Source organism: Mesoplodon mirus (genome assembly GCF_964341445.2).
Source record: "Mesoplodon mirus genome assembly, contig: HAP1_SCAFFOLD_568, whole genome shotgun sequence".
NCBI lineage: Eukaryota > Metazoa > Chordata > Mammalia > Artiodactyla > Ziphiidae > Mesoplodon > Mesoplodon mirus.
In genome coordinates, this window is record NW_028295444.1 from 409,046 (window position 1) to 424,540 (window position 15,495).

At 44.2% G+C, this 15,495-nt stretch overlaps 1 long non-coding RNA gene across 1 annotated transcript; it reads left to right on the forward strand.

Annotated features, from left to right (window-relative positions):
• Positions 1-217: 217 nt before the first annotated feature.
• Positions 218-15,210, forward strand: LOC309797485. The gene is made up of 3 exons (XR_014292658.1): positions 218-403; positions 1,553-1,649; positions 15,002-15,210. It is a non-coding gene; the product is annotated as an uncharacterized lncRNA (long non-coding RNA).
• Positions 15,211-15,495: the final 285 nt, after the last annotated feature.

Here is a 15,495-nt window from a genome sequence, read left to right on the forward strand (position 1 = left end):
ACAGCAGCAACAATCATTTGTGAATATTTACTATAGACCGTGTATCTTTCTAACTTTGTAGTGTAGGACTCCAGGAAAAATGCCTGGGCTGCGGTCACAGTGGGCGGGGCCCTCAGGCCGAGCCGCCCCTCCAGGACCCCCGACGGGGCCCTGCGCTTCTGGCGGCTCCCTCCCCCGGGGCCTCCGTCCCTCCCAGAAGGCCTCAGGGCAGAGCGGTCCCACCCGCTGCGCCCAGAACGGAGCCCGCGTTTCCGCAGAGCTGGAGCTCCCGGCTCGGGGTCTCTTCCCTCCGCCTTCACGGAACTGCCCCGGAGCCCGCGGCGAGGGCGGCCTCACTGACGCTGCCGGCTCTGGAGGGGCCCCGGAGGCCGAAGCCGCGACAGTCGTGCGGACGGCGGGCCGGGTAAGCGGGCGCCGACCCTCCGCCTGGTCAGGTGCCCGGGCGGCAGGGCAAGACCAGCTTCTGAGGGGCAGGGGTTCGCTACCACCCGCCGCTGCTGTGCAGAAAGGGCGGCCCCCAGCGTTTGGTTCCGGGGAACTTCGGTCCCTCCTCTCGCCCCTGCCCTCGGCCTGGCTCGCGGGGCCTGGGGGGCGTGGGGAGGGGGTCGGCCTGAGTGTCCTGAGGGGAAACGGGGCAAGGGAGGCGCAGGGCCCGGCTGCAGCGTCAGCGCGCCTCCCCCCGACTGCGGGGAAGGCGGCTAAAAACTCCTCCCGAGGCTCGCAGGCCCCTTATTCAGCGGAGTCCCTCTGCCCTCCTTCCTCCCTGAGCTAAAGGACCGGGGGGAGGGGACAGGGCAGGGCACTGGCGCAGGTAATGGGGACCATCAGCAGGTGATTGTTAACTAAGGCAAACCGGCTCTCCCAACGTGAGGAATGCGGCGCTTTTCTTTGTTTGCGGAGATGCCAGAGTCTGGGCTCCCTGAATTCCTTCCTTTCATATGCACCTCAGCGCTCTGGGGCCTGCATTCTGTATTTGCATATCCTGAGATCCTCAGGGCTCGCGGCTCACACTGGAGGGCTGCAAGGGCTGATGACTGTGATATCCTTTGTTTACTGAGATGGCAAGAAATATTCCATTTCTCACAGGCTTGAGGGGCACAGAGTGAAAAGGGTAGGAGAATCTCACTCGGCATGTACTTCGGTTTACATGTAGATAATATGTAAACTTAACTGTGTTACTAGAGGTTCTCAAGTGCGATCAATTGTACCACTGCCCTCTATGGATTAACTTCATGAATATCATAAGATAAATGCCTATAGAATTGACTTAATCCATTTAAATAGGATAATGGTTTTTAAAGGAAACATAATAGAAATATGACAACAAATCCCTTACCACTAAAGGCTGGGTCTGGAGCAACCTAAATAAATGTTCCATTGTTAAAATATTGAAAGATGTATTCAATAGAAATATCAACAAAAATGACAAATAATGAGGGCAGCAGAATGTTGAAATGTTCTATCTTTATCATTAAAGTGGCAGAACATCATGTATTAGTAGGCGCTGGGGGCAGAAGATGCCTGATTTTATACCTTTGTCATATTTGTACAGTTGTTTCAACAAGTAACTTAAAGACCAAATGGAAAAAAAGGAGGTTTGTGCCTGAGATCATGTTGATGTGAAACCAGGGATGGCCACCTTGTCCCAGGTGAGTTAAGTTTACCTGGCAGGTAGACCGCAGAGCTCCTGAGAAGCAAGGGTTGGAATTTTTCTGCTGGGTGCCCCTTAGGTTCTGTGACTTGACTGATTGTGAGTCATGTTTGGGGAAAGACCTGATCACAGGAAAAGGGTGGGGAAGAGTGATTTGGGGAGCAGCTAACAACATGCATCATGGCTCATGGCTTGAATGAATTTTAAAGAAACAGGAAAACAAATGCTTCTTATGGAATCAGAGAATGTCCAGCCGGACAATCCCAGAAAATGAGGAACACCCATCCCATTTTCCAGATGAGAAAACAGAGGCCCAGCAAGGTGAAATCCCTCACCCAAGTTGCACCCGTCTCTCCTCCCCACTACATGGTTCATGAAAGCACGACTTTTCCTGTCGTGATCACTGCTGAACCCCAAAAAGGACCAGGCATCTAGCCGCTGCTCCAAAAATTTTGGTTGACTGTAGGAACAATGCTATTTCTTTCTTTCTCACTCTTATTCAGGATTGTGCCAAGAACTCCCCAGGCTGCAATGTAATTCGATAAATGTAAATATTAATTGAGTTTTGTTGTGATGAGGACTTAGGCTTTGGAGGTAACAGACTTGGTTCAGATCTTGGTTCTGCCACTCAATAGCTGTTTGGCTTTGGGAAAATTACTAAACCTCTCTGAGCTTATTTCCTCCTTTGTAAAGTGGGGATAAATGTATCTGAGCCAGCAGAGCACCTGCATGAGAGATGTGCAGTAAATATTGGTCTTTCTCACTCTCCCACGCCATCTCTGTGCTTCCCAGAGAAGTTGTACAGAAGGATATAGTACTTTTAAAAATTAATTAATTAATTAATTAATTTTTGGCTGTGTTGGGTCTTCATTGCTGTGCGTGGGCTTTCTCCAGTTGCGGCGAGCGGGGGCTACTCTTTGTTGTGGTGCGCGGGCTTCTCATTGCAGTGGCTTCTCTTGCTGCGCTTGTTGTGGAACACTGGCTCTAGGCCCACGGGCTTCAGTAGTTGTGGCCTGCAGGTTCACTAGTTGTGGCGCATGGGCATAGCTGCTCCGCAGCATGTGAGATCTTCCCTGACCAGGGCTCGAACCCATGTCCCCTGCGTTGGCAGGCATATTCTTAACCACTGCGCCACCAGGGAAGTCCAATATAGTACTTTATAAAGAGGGGTTTTAATTGATTTCAGATAGTGTACATGTTTCTTGTAGAAAAGATTTTTCCACTATAGAAACATTAACATGCAATACCACTACAAATGCGGTATTCTATGGGTTAGATATTATCAGTAAATTTTATAAGTAATTGGGCAAAGGCCAAAGCACTAGGTACTGGGGAGTAAGAAGTCTCAAGTCTGGGGTGCCCCCCACCCCAATTTCAAGAGCAGGGTGTGTTTTTCAAATCCATATTTCATCTGGTCTTTGTTTCTCATCCATCCTCTGTGTCTGCCTTTCTCAAAAGGCTCAGATCCTCCACTTTCACACCCTCCCGGCTGGCTGTGCCCCAGCTCCCGTCCTGGAACCTCTGCACGCATGGGTGTGCCTGCTCTCCCTGGGCCTCACCAGCTTTGCCAGGGAGCTGCTGTACCGTGCACTGGTAGCTGTACCCCAGGGTGCCTGGACCCTTCTGGTACATGAAGTGCACCCTCATCACCATGAGTGCACGCCCATCCCATTACCTTATATCCTGCCTCTAAGCCAGGCTTGGGGGTGACTAGTGTGCCTTCAGCTATGTGAGGTGCTGGGATCAAAGTGAAGTTCCCAACTTTTGAAGTTGCAGGCTCGAGGGGCACACAGTGATTTAAAGTCGGGTCACCTGACCTAAAGGGGGGGCTGATTGCTTTAAAGCCAGGGCAGCTGGCTTAAACCCTGCGTCCCTCCGCTGCAGGACGAGACCAACTTTGGCGGTGCTCGTGTTTGCTCCAAGCCGGCACTGCTGTGCAGGAAGAGCTTCCAGGAGTGCCTTAGTGCGGGGGGACTTGGTCCGTTGTCTTGCCGCTGCCCTCAGAGCGGGACCACCTGCTCTTCTGGAGGAGAATCAGGGAGGGGGAAGTGCAGAGTCCCGGCTGGAGTTGCGGCACCCCTTGTCTGATGGCAGGGAAGGGGGGATGGGGCTGTGTGGTGTCCTGGGGCTGGACTCACCAGGTCGACTCAGCCTCTCAGCCTCCTAACCTCACCCCACACACCCCACAAGAGTCTCCAATAATATGTAATTGTGCCTTAGGTTCTCGGTCTTCAAACTCATACCCAGGCTCCCCGGTCCCTTGATTTAGCCAATTCCTCTGTGCTCTTTCTTCTATTAGATACAGTCCCAGAGGGAGGGGCTGGGGGATGGGACTGGAGGGACCCCGGCAGCACTGGCCTAGGCTGACTAAAGAGATCCAGGGCCTGCGCTATCACACATGTGCGAGGACCCTTAAGGCGCAATCGAGGGGGCCGGTTAGAGGCAGTCCTTGTTGCCTCAAGTGAGTATGGATCACCATCGGGTAGGGAGCATGCTGACCCCTGAGAAGTACTGTTAGAAGGATGTGTTCCTCCCTCGGCTTCAAGGACGTGGGTGGGCTTCAGGGCTCCATTTCCCCTCCAGACCTCCAGGGCTGACTGCACCCCAGCGGCCTTGCAGACCTGGCTTCCTGTCCCAGAACTTGCCAGGCTCCAGGAAGAATCCAGACTGCAGAGATGGTGCTTGAGCGCTCCAGCTTAAGAAGTGCTGTCCCTGGGGACCCAACAGTGGAGGGAGGAAGGGTGAAGGGAGTAGGCGGGTGGGGTTGGGAGGGGTGGCTGCCCTGGGAGATGTTGAGAGAGAAATATCGCCCCCCACACCCCCTGCCCCCTGCAACTGACTGACCCACTGATGCCATAGGATCTCAGGCCCTTTTAGTCAGAGATGCCTCGGTTTCTTTACTCCTGCATTCAAAACTATGCAAAACCAACTCTTCATCCTCTTGCTGCCTGGCCAGGACTTGTAAAGCACTGTTCTTTTGGAGCACTCGTTCCCTAAACTGCAGTTTGGAGCTGTCCCAGCTATTTAAAGGTGTTCTCCTTAAACTGAGACTAAATCCTACTCTTTTGGAAAAACGCCCTGCACTTCCGAGGAGATCATGTTTTCTGCCCATTCCTTCCTTCTACTTCCCTCTTAAGAAGCCCTGTGCTCAAAGGGCTTGGTGACTTATTTTTTGCTTGATGTCAAAAAGAAACCTTCCCCATGCACCGCAAAAATCTTTTCTGGAGCATAGGTGTTTCAAAACCATGACCGTGTTTTGCAGTCAGTATACCCTGGGTAGACTGCCTAGCAATCCCTCCAAGAGCCAGAGGTGAGCATAATCAACTTATTTGATTGGATGCCCTTCAGGTTTAGGAAGGTCCCATTCTTATGCCCCAGCAGATAAGACAGGGCCCTGGATGGCTGTGGCTGTGATTAGATAACTTCTGATGATTTTATTTCCCTTACTGAGCTGCTGCTTCTAGGTTAAATTCATTTTATTACCTGTCTTTTTTTTTTTTTTTTTTTTTTTTTTGCGGTACGCGGGCCGCTCACTGTTGTGGTTTCTCTCATCGTGGAGCACAGGCTCCGGACGCACAGGCTCAGCGGCCATGGCTCATGGGCCTAGCCGCTCCGCGGCATGTGGGATCCTCCCGTACTGGGGCATGAACCTGTGTCCCCCGCATTGCAGGCGGACTCTGAACCACTGCGCCACCAGAGAAGCCCTACCTGTACATTTTTAAAGAAAGACTGAAAAAGTCACTGTAATAGGTCAGGAGTCTGAGCTCAGGGTTAGTCAAAGGTACTCACAGGGAGGAAGGTGGATAAACATAGGTGCGTAAAATAGGAGGGTTGGCAAGTACAGCCAGGGCAACCGGGTTCACCGTGCGTACTAATAAAGGCCAGAATCTCCTCATTTATCTCTGGTGGGAAGTTCTGATGGTTTCTCAGGATCAAACTCAAATCATATTCAAACTAGGGGGCTTCCCAGAAGGCGCTGAAGCACCGGCAGAACCCACCTGCGCTCCCACCTTGGCACTCCAGGATCAGAGTTGGGTTTGGAGGTGGGGTTGCTGTAACCCCAAGGAGGTGAGCAGAGAGGAGGAGTTGATTACCGGTCTCCTCTGACTCTCTGGCCCAAATTGCCTGGCTTCACGGGGGGGCAGAGTTTTGCTTTGAGCAACTTATGGGGCACTTCCAGACTGGTGGGGTTGCCCAGTGGCCCGACAGTCTGACAGGCTGGCTGCGGTGTGACCGCCCTTTGTTTCTTCAGAATCTGTTCATCAGGAGGTGCATGGTTGCGGAAGCCCATTCACCGCCCACCCCCCCACCCCCCGAGGGTGATGGCACCTTCCCTGGCTGTACCCTATGATCACCAGGTACTTGAAATGAATGCAAGGTTTTTGACTTCAAGGAAGAGCTCACATAACCCCTTCTGCCTCATAATGTGTGGGATTTACTATAATGGAAGGACATTATAAAGAACAGGTAGAAAACTCACCTGTTGGTCTCCATGTAGGAGTTTATTTTGCATGAATCTCTCCTACATGAGTAGATAGCAGAGGTTTATTTTTGTTCCCGTGTGTGTAGTTGTGGCAGAGGACATAGGTATGGTGGTTTGAAGCCCTCAAAGAAATATTCTCAGAATTCTCAAGACTTCTCTTGATTGGAACCGAAAGAGACCTGGAAAAGGAGGAAAAGCAAAGGAGGAGGGAGAACGAATGGCTGTTTCTCAGTAAATTCACCTTCCTGGTTGATTTTTCTGTCTTCTCATTTCTTTTAACTTCTATGTATGTCTAATGGAATGATGTAGAAAGGCTGATTTTTATGCTTTAAAAGATTTTACATCACAAAGAAACTAGAAGTGGTTAACAGAACTTATTCACATCAATGTCACATAGAGACTTTGATATTAAATTTGTATACTAAAATAGGTTAATCCAAATTTTCTCTTTCTTTTTGAGTGAATATTTGTAACATATTTTTGTAGATAATAATTTATCCTAGATATACAAAATTGTGAGAATGGGTACCATTTTTCACCACTTAAATGATTTCTTTTAAATGAATAGATCGTACACTTTAAAGGCCAATGTTGTCTTACATGTTGTTTTTTAATTCCTTGATTTCCGAAACTTGTGTTTATTTAATTGATTTCTATCTAATAATCTGTCTCCCCTTTATTGTTTCTTACTTTATATTTTATTGATCTATAGTTAATTTGCATTATTATATTAGTTTCAGAGGTACAACATGGTGACTCATAAATGTTTGGGTTCTTCTCCATTTATACTTATTATAAAAGAGTGGCTCTATTCCCCATGCTATGCAGAACGTCACTGTAGATGATTGATTTTACACATAGTGGATTCTTCCTCAGAACCTCCTACCACTATTTTGCTGCTCCGCCCTGTCTCTCGCTGCTGGTAACCACTAGTCTGTTCTTTAATCTGTGAGTCTGTTTCATTGTTGTTGTTGTATTCAATGTTTTAGATGCCACGTGTAAGTGATAACCTACCAGGCTTGTTTTCTCTGCGGCTTATTTTACTAAGCACAATACCCTCCAAGTCCATCCATGTTCTTGCAAATAGCAACATTTCCTTTTTTGCTGAAGTCATCATAAATATCATTTTTTATCCCCTAACCTACCGATGAACACTTAGTTTGACTCTATATCTTGGCTATGGCAAATAACGCTGTTATGAACATTGGTGTGCAGTTATTTTTTTTTTTAAATAGTGTTTTTGTTTTCTTCTGATATACCCAAGAGGGAAATTGCTGGATATTATGGTAGTTCTATTTTTAGTTTTTTGTGGAACCTCCATTCTTCTTTCCACAGTAGCTGCACTACTTCACATTCACATCAAGAGTTTACAAGAGTTTCCCTTTCTCCACATCCTCACTAACCTTTGTTATTTGTGACCTTTTTGATGACAGCCATTCTGACAAGACTGAGGTGATATATCTCATAGTTTTGATTTGCATTTTATTGCCGATTAGCTATGTTTAGCATCTTTGTGCATTCTGGCTGTCTATCTGTATTTTTTCCTTGGAAAAATGTCTATTTAGGTCTTCTCATTTTTTAAAAAAATATTTTGGGTGCAGTTCTGATATTGAGTTGTATGTGCTGTTTCTGTAGTTTAGATATGAACCCTTGCTTGGTCATCTTTTTGGTGTTAACCTCTTATCATGTGCAAATATTGTCTCTCCTTCAGCAGGTTGTCTTTTCATTTTGTCTTTGGTTTCCTTTGCTGTGCAAAATCTTTTAAGTATAGTGAAGTCCCATTTGTTTATTTTTGCTTTTGTTTCATTTGTCTTAGTAGACTGAACGCAAAACTGTTGCTATCATTTATGTTGAAGAATGTTCTGTATTTTCCTCTCGGGGTTTTATGGTCCTACATTTAGGTCTTTATTCACTTTTGCGTTTATTTTATATACGGTGTGCTAAAATACTCTAATTTTATTCTTTTCCATGTAGCTGACCAGTTTTCCTGGTACCACTTATTGAAGAGACAGTTCTTTCTCCATATTGCCTGCTTTGTCATAAATCAATTAAATATACATGTGTGGGCTTATTTCTGGGATCTCTATTCTATTCCAGTGATCTTTGTGTCTGTTTTTGCTCCGGTCCAATGCTCTTTGATTACTGTCGCTTTGCAGTATAATCTGAAGTAAAGGTGCCTGATGCCTCCAGCTCTGTTCTTTCTCAAGATTGTTTGGCTATTTGGGGTCTTTGTGTTTCTATACAAATTTTAAAATTACTTTTTCAAGTTCTATGAAAATGCTTTGGTATTCTGATAGGGATTGCATTAAATCTGTAGATTGTCTTTGGCAGTATGGTTATTTTAACAGTATTAATTCTTCCAGTCCATGCACCTGCTATATTTTCTCATCTTTTTCTGTTGCCTTCAACTTCTTTCACCAATGGCTGATACATTTCTGAGTACATGTCTTTTACCTGCTTAGGTGTGTTTGTTCTTAGGTATCTTATTATTTTTAGTGTGATTGCCTATGGTATTGTTTTCTTAATTTTTTTCTTTCTGACAGCTTTGAGTTTTGTTTTTTTCTTCTTTTTCTAATTCCTTCAGGTGTAATGTTAGGTTGTTTATTTGATATTTTTCTTGTTTCCTAAGAATAAGCTTGTATCACTATAACTTCCCCCTGTGAACTGCGTTGGCTGTGTCCCATAGACTTTGGATCACTGTGTGTTCATTTTCATTTCTCTTGGGTATTTTTAGAATCCCTCTTTAATTTCTTCACTGTTCCTTTCTTCCCCTTTTATTCATCTGTGATGTGAGGACTATCTTTAATATGATGTTTGGATTTCTTTCAGTTGTGTGTGTGTGTGTGTGTGTGATTATTTCAGTTGCTGAGCTCTTAATTTCACGTGGACACTAACAACCCTGCATTGTTACTCTGCTCCCCCACAGTTACTGAATTTGACCTTATATTTTACATCTACTTGTTTTGTGTGTCCCTTAACTTCTTATTGTGAATACAGATGATTTTATTACTGTTTTCTTTCATCCTTCCTATTAGCTGTGTACGTGGTTCATTTACTGTCTTTGTTGAATATTTGCCTTATCCAATGAGGTTTTTCCTTTAGTAAGTTTCCTTTTCTAATTTTTATGTTTCAGTCGTGGCCTTTTCTTTTTCACTGAGAAAAGCCCCTGTAAGATTTCTCATAAAACTGGTTTGGCGATGCTGTGCTCTTTTAGTTTTGCTTCTCTGTAAAACTTTAGATCTCACCATCAAATCTGAAGGAGAGCCTTGCTGGGTAGAGTATTTTTGGTTATAGGCTTTTCCCTTTCATGACTTTAAATATACCATGCCACTCCCTTCTGGCATGCAGAGGTTATCCTGAAAAGTCAGCTGATAACTTAATGCAAGTTCGCCTGTTTGTAACTTGTTGCTTTTCCTTTGCTCCTTTTAATAGTGTCTTTTTATCTTTATTTTTTTGCCATTTTAATTACAATGAGTCTTGGTGTGGTCCTCTTTGGGTTGATCCTGTTTTGGCCTTACTGTGTTTACTGGACTTGGATGTCTGTTTTCTTTCCCAGGTTATGGAAGTTTTCAGCTCTTATGTCTTCAGGTATGCTCTACACTGCTTTCTCTTTCCTTTTTGCTTCTGGGACCAGTATAATGCAAATATTAGTACACTTGATGTTTCACATGTCTGTTCAACTTTCTTCATTTCATTTTAATCTATTGTTTTACAGTTCATCTTCAGTGATTGCCAGTACTCTGTTCTTCAGTTTTCTGATTCATTCCTCTGTGTCATTTAGTCTACAGTAGTTTCCTTTTAGTGTATTTTTCATTTCAGTTATTGTATTCCTCATCTCTGTTTTTGTTCTTTAGTGCTCTCTTTTTTAAAAAATTCTACCTTCTTGCTCTGGTCGTCCATTCTTCTCCTGAGTTCTTTGATCATCTTTATAGTCATTACCTTGAAGTATTTTTTGAGGAGATTGGCTACCTCCACTTCACTTAGATCTTCTTCTGAGTTCTTATCTTGTTCCTTCATTTGGATCGTGTTTCAGTGTCACCTCATTTTTCTTAACTTGCTGTTTTTATTGCTATGTATGTAGTAGGTTCGTTACATTTCCTGACCTTCTAGAAGTGGCCTTTTGTAGGAGAGGTCCTATGTGTCCCAGAAGCCCACTGTCCCCTGGTCACTAGAACTATATGTTCTAGGTGTACCCCCTATGTTGGCTACTTGGGCTCTTCTATTGTGGTGGGCTGACTACTGTGGGTGGTCTGGTAGGCTTGGCTGCCCCCAGACTGCTTGTTTGACAGACTCTGCCTTGTATGGAGGCTGTCTGTGCTGCTTGGTGAGGCTAAATCATAAGGCAGTTGGCTGCACGACTCTGTGGGACACTAAATCTAGTGCTGGTTCACTTATGGGTAGAATTGCAGTCCAGGTGGTATCAGGACTAGTGCCCAGTCACTGGGGTGATGCTGGCTACTGGGAGGAAGACACAGGTCCTGAGTTCTGGCTGCAGGGCCCAGGAGTCTCAGAGTTGGTGTTGGATCACTGTTCCTCACACAGCTATCTGCAGGGTCTGGGATATCCCTAATCTTGTGCTGTCATTCTGATGGGCAGGGTCAAGACCCAAGTGAGTCCATGGCTGCTTCTGGCCTGCAAGTGAGTGTTCTGGTCACACAGGCTGCTGGGCTGTGGTATTCCTGGAGCTGGTGTGTGCCTGTTGGTGTATGAGGCTGATCCCACTGCTAGAGCAGATTTGCTGTTGGGTAGGTCCAAACTCCATCCAGTCCCTGTGCAGTAATCACCTGCCGACGGTGAGACTGATTCCAAGGCCAGAGCAGGCTCACTTGTCAGAGGGGCCAAGGACTCTGGGGCTGGTGCCTCTCCACTTAGGTGTGGAGGCTGGTCCTGGGGCTTTTGGTTGCTGGGCCCATGTCCAGCGGCAGCTGTGCATTGAGAGAGTCTGAAAGCAGCCTGTTTGCTGGTGGATGGGGCTATGCCCCTGCTCAGTCAGTTGCTTGGCCTGCAGCATCCTAGTACTTGTGTCTATAGTCTGGTGGAAATGGGTAGGGCTAGACCCTGAGGCTAAAAAGATAGAGGGAGGACTCTGAAATTATGCTTGCTGGTACCATTGGCCACGAGGTAGAAGGAGCTCCCCCAAGTGGCTGCTGCCAGTGTCTATGTCCCTGAGGCTGTGCTGTAGTTGCCTCTGGACTCTCTGGGAGACTCTCCAAGATCAGGAGGTAGGTGTGACCCAGGATCCGTTCAAATGACTGCTTCTGTTCTGATTCTCGGGTCATGTGGGATTTTGTGAGCTTTTTTTTTTTTTTTTTTTTTTTTTTTTGCAGTATGCGGGCCTCTCACTGCTGTGGCCTCTCCCGTTGCGGAGCACAGGCTCCGGACGTGCAGGCTCAGCGGCCATGGGTCATGGGCCCAGCCGCCCCGCGGCATGTGGGATCCTCCCGGAACGGGGCACGAACCCGTGTCCCCTGCATCAGCAGGTGGACTCTCAACCACTGAGCCACCAGGGAAACCCTGTGAGCATCTTTTAAGTGTGGAATCTCTATTTCCCACAACCCTCTGGCTCTCTGGAAAATAAGCACCACTGGTCTTCAAAGCCCAACTTTCTAGGAACCCTTCTTTCCAGCACAGGGTCCCTGGGCTTGGGAGCCTGATGTTGGGTTCATACCCCTTGCCACCTGGGTGCACCTCAGAAATTGTAATTATTCTCCCATCTGTGGGCCACCCACCTGGGGGGATGGGTCTTGACTCTGTTGAGATTTTGCCCTTCCTTCCTGTCTTGCCGAGGTGCCTCCCTTATATCTTTAGCTCTAAAACATCTTTTATGGTAGGTCCCGGCCTTTTTCATCAATTGCTGTTCTGTAAACAGTTGTGACTTTGGTGTGCCCATGAGAGGCATCAAGCTCTGGGTCTTTGAATGCTACCATCTTAGACCATCTCTCCACTTCATTCTTAAATCATATGATTTAATTTTTCTTAGTATCTTATTTGACTAGCGACAGTTTAAAATTTATTATCACTCATGTCTACTTCTCCTGTTTTAAAAAAAATTGAATAGTGCATTCATTCATTTTGAAATGAAGGTAGTGACCTGTGAATTTCCATACCTCAAAAATCAAGGGTAGAACAAAAGCATTTTCTACCGGTTTTACCCTCAAACTCTGCAACCCACACCAGACTGGGGATTAACCTCTTGCACCCATGCTCACCTTCTTTTTTTGGACCGTTAACCATCGCTGCATCTGTATGTGTGTTGACAAAGTGAACTCTAGTCTTTCCAGGTTTTGTGTTTTGTTTTTTGGATTAGGGAACAGTCCTACTATGAATGTACATTTACTGGTCTGCTGAAGTTCATATTAAACCTGTCAAGCACATTACCAGAATTGGAATTGCTTGTATATACACTTTGATAAATTTTAGAGACAAGGGTAGAACAGAAGTAAATTGTATTTCAAATCCCACAATATTCTCACACCATGAAAACCCTTCCCTTTTTAATATATTTGTGTGTAGTTTATCTTTTTGCCCATACTGTATTTCCCAGAGATGGGTAAGTGTTACGTTTCTTGCTAGCACATTTACGGTATTGTTCAAAGTCAGGCGTTTAGTGATTTAACATGATCATATTTCCATGAACTTGCAAGTACAAGATCTTCTCTCACACTGTCTTTTACTCCCTGCTTTTTTATATTGCCCTCCTAATTCTCAGTCCTGGTCTTTCTTTATGTTCTTCATCAACCTGGATAGGTTATACTATTTTTTCCCTTATTGAAGACCAATAGAATAGAACACCCAGAAATAAACCCTGATATATGGCCAAATGGGTTTTGACAAGTTGCCAAGTCTTTTCAAAGTAGAAAGGATAGTATTTTCAACAAATGATGCTGAGAAGTCTTGTCAACATGCAAAAGAAGGAAGATGGACCCTTACCTAACATCATATGCAAAAATTAATGAAAACATATCAAAAAACTAAATATAAGACCTAATAAAATAAAAAGTCTTAGAAGAAGACACAGGAGAAGAGCTTCATGACATTGTATTTGGCAGTGATTTCCTCAATATGAAACGAAGGAACAACAAAGGTACAGCTAACAAAAAAATAAACAATTTGCAGTACATATTTAAAAAAATGTGTATCAAAGGGATGTAAACAGAATAAAATGGCAACCCACAAGATGGGAGAAAATATTTGAAAGCCATCTATCACAAGAGATTTCTATTCAGAAAATACAGAGAACTCCTACAACTCAACAAGAAGCAAACACCCTGATTCAAAAATGGATAAAAGACTTGAAGAGATGGTTCTTCAAAAAGATGTTCAAATGACTAAGCACTTGAATAGATGCTCCATATCATTAAATGCATGTTTATATATTTGTGTGCATGCATACACACACAAGCACACACACACACATACACAAGCAGAAAACAAGTATTGGTGAGGATGTGAGGGAGTTGGAAGCTTTGTGCTCTGTCAGTGGGAATGTAGAATGATACAGCTGCTTTGCAAAAGAGTATGACAATTTTTCAGATATTGAAAAATAGAATTACTACATGATCCAGGAAATTTTTACTATGAGGTATACCCAAAGGAATTGAAATTGGGTTCTTAAAGTAATATTTGTACTCCAGTGTATAGAGCAGTAATAATCACAGTAGCTAAAATATGAAAGCAACCTAAATGTTCATCCACTAGTTCCTGGATAAGCAAAGTGTGGTATACCCATATAATACAATATTATTCAGTGTTAAGAAGGAAAAGATCTAGGAATATGCTACAACATGGATGAATCCTGAGGAAATTTAGCTACCAAATATGCCATTTTTGTGACTTTTAGTGAGTCATAACAATGCAACTACTTATTTCAATTATATGGGGTACTTAGTGTAGTCAAAACCATAGAAATTGGGAGGGTAATGATGCTTTTCAGGTGGTTATGGAACAAAAAGGAAAGTTATGTTTAAAGGATATAGAGTTACAGTTTTAAAACGTAGAAAAGAATTAGAAAGATAAATGGCGATGTTGATCGCCCAATAATATGAATGTATTTAATATCATTGAACGGTGCACTTTATAATAATTAACATGTTATACTTTATGTTATTTGATGTTACTAACATACAAAATTGGGAAAGAATGTAATATCAGGAAAGGGAGTGGCCCTGGGATACAGCAGAGAGTAATCAGAAGGGTGAGACACTGCATATGTTGAAGAAGAAGAGCTGAGAGTCTTCATTGGACAGAAGAGACTTTATACAAAAGAAAAAAAATTACTCTGAGGGTGTATTAAATAGATATCTGTGGGTGTACTGCTATCTCCCATGGGTTATCTTTAAGAGTCTTTAATAAAGTCCATAAGGCTTGCTTAAAACTGGCTTTTTTAAAAACTGGATTCCCTAGGAGATAATTAGAAGGTGGTACTTAAGTCTATGTCTAGGTTGACAGATCTTGCAGGGAAGACGAACCTGAGGACAGTGGAGGTCCTGAGAGTGTAAGTACATGGAAATTGGAAAAAATAATAATAAAGGGAATTAGGAAAACTTTTGACTTCGAAGGTCATGTATTACTGAGTCATACCTGAGGTTTCTAAGGAGTTATATACACAGTTGCTATTTGGATTGCTTGTTGATGAAGATCAGTGGAAAAACTAGAGTCGTTTCCAAGTGTAGGTAAGATATAATGAGATGATGGAGGTGGGAAGTAGGGAGGCCCAGAGAAAAGTGGGAAGGTCATACTGGGCCAAGATGGTGGTAATATCCAGCAGAACGGATGGTAGGGCAGACTGTGGTTTCATCTTTTTTATTTTGGCTCCCCACCTCATCCTTAATAATTCTTTGGGAATATTTCATTGCTCTGTGATGCAGGTACAGAATTCGAGTGAGGAGACTACACCCTCAGCGTCCAGCTGTCTGAGTCCTCAGTGTGCTTCAAATGATGGAGAACTATTGCTTCTTTATGAGAAGAGTTAGTACCTCGTAGCTAAGCTTTAGCTGGAGCTTATGCAGGATTGATTCCAATTTATATATACTGTTGGCATGGAGGTTCCTCCTCCTCTTTTCTTGACCATTATGAAATGAATCTATATTTCTCAATATTTGTGTATATCAGATAAATACATTAAGTAAAGGAATCTTATATATTGCTCCCTGCATAGTTTGCTCTTTCTTGTTTTTCTTTTACCTTTACTAAATTAGCACAGTGAGAGACCGTGCAATGTTCTAATCAGGAGAGATTAGAACATCATATTTCTAGAGAGGTTGGTTGGACAGAGCAGGGGTCCCAGTGAGAATCAAAGCTTCTGTTTCTACTTGGAAGTGTACCTGTATAGAGTAGAGGGCTCCAGGAAATATCCCAGAAT